The sequence below is a fragment of the Phalaenopsis equestris genome, unplaced genomic scaffold, assembly GCF_001263595.1.
Source record: "Phalaenopsis equestris unplaced genomic scaffold, ASM126359v1 Scaffold000359, whole genome shotgun sequence".
Lineage (NCBI taxonomy): Eukaryota > Viridiplantae > Streptophyta > Magnoliopsida > Asparagales > Orchidaceae > Phalaenopsis > Phalaenopsis equestris.
This window is the reverse complement of record NW_018164801.1, coordinates 1300554-1302096: the sequence shown is the minus strand read 5'-3', so window position 1 is coordinate 1302096 and position 1543 is coordinate 1300554. Positions and strand designations below refer to the sequence as shown.

The 1543-nt window shown below is 37.0% G+C and overlaps 1 protein-coding gene across 1 annotated transcript in view; it reads left to right on the top strand.

Moving 5' to 3' along the window:
- The window catches only part of LOC110026196, a gene marked incomplete in the record, with an annotated part of 97417 nt that overhangs the window by 974 nt on the left and 94900 nt on the right, over positions 1 to 1543 (top strand).

Below are 1543 nucleotides of genomic sequence, written 5' to 3'. Positions count from 1 at the left end.
CTTAAATGTACTTTTTGAATTTTACATTTAGTACTCCAATAAAATTACAACATTAAGTAACACATCATACATCATTTTATTATATATATATATATATATATAATATGTAAATAAATGGATAAAAGGAGTCGGTGGGGCAGGGCTAATTCAGGGATTTCAAGTGATTGTCCCAGTGGCAGTTGTCACTTGCGAGCACAATTCAGAAGGGCCATTCAGTGTAGACGGAGGAGAGACTTCCTCCGCCTCCGCTTCTCTCTCTAAAAGCCATTTGGTCATCAATGGGGGACGTAAGGCATCCTCCGATGGTGCAGTTGCAGGATCTGGAGTACTGTATTGATTCCAAGCCTCCTTGGCGTAAGAATTTCCTATCACTCTCGTTATCACAAAAACATTTTCCCGCCATTGCTATTTACTCCTAATTTTTTTTCTTTTCTGGTTGATTCATCTGTTGGTGCTCACAACTGGGGAATTAATGAACAATCGATGAGAAAGATGATGATAGTTTGTAGTTTTTGAGCGACGTGGGGAATAGAAGCGATTTGGAATGCCCTATTTTCGCCTTTGTTATCTTTTTCATTTGGTTTATTGATTTGTTATTTCGTTTGGTGATTGACAGTAGATGTTGTAATGAGGCTGCTGTAAGCTATGGTTTGCGGAAGCATTGTCAGGATTAAGAATGATGGTTTTGAAGCAATAAAAAAAGAGAATGGGATAGGGCGACTGGAGATGCACAATATTTTCGTGATAATTTCTAGGAAAAGGAAAAGGAAAAGAAACCAGTAATCTATGGGAGATTCAATTTTCTTTTTCCATGCATTCTCTAGTCTTTATGCTCCTCCAAGAACACTCCTAGTTGACGAGAGGGTAAGTGAGGAACAGGAGAGATCTGTAATATTAAAATGGTTCTTGATTACTTGACTTGAAACCCAGTGTAGCTTTTGTTTTCGTTTTTTTTTTCTCTTTTTTATTTTTGAATGTCTTCAGCTTGTCTATCGTCGCTATAGATCATCTATATCATATATATGATCCGGAGAAGACAGAGAAGAGAAAGAATGTGGAGAATATCTGTAAAGTAAACTTCGCGTGATAGCCTAAAAACGTATGTCCAAAACGAAATCAGATCAAAAATAATTTGGAACATATCCGTAAATAACACTCTACGAAATAAACCCACAACTAAAGATTTTGTGTGCTTGTTCTGGGGTCAAGAGCAGCTCCCAGAGAGACATATCTCTTTGGTTAATTACATCTTGGAGAATGCCTAAGAAAACTTTGATTAAAGGAATCTTGCTTACACGTGTACAACGATTAAAATGGGTGTCACAAAAGACGGGTATCTCACACGAGCGTCCCGATGCCTTCAAAACTCACATTGATTAATACAGATAGAGAGTGAGTCTCTCACGATCCCATATAGATGGTTGTTTATTGGCGACCAATGCCTATGAAATAACCGAGTCAGTTGTCTGTGTTTGGTTAACCTGCATAGTATAGTGAATAATGGAATGTTGTGAGAAATTTTAAAATTTTAGAAATTTTTTTT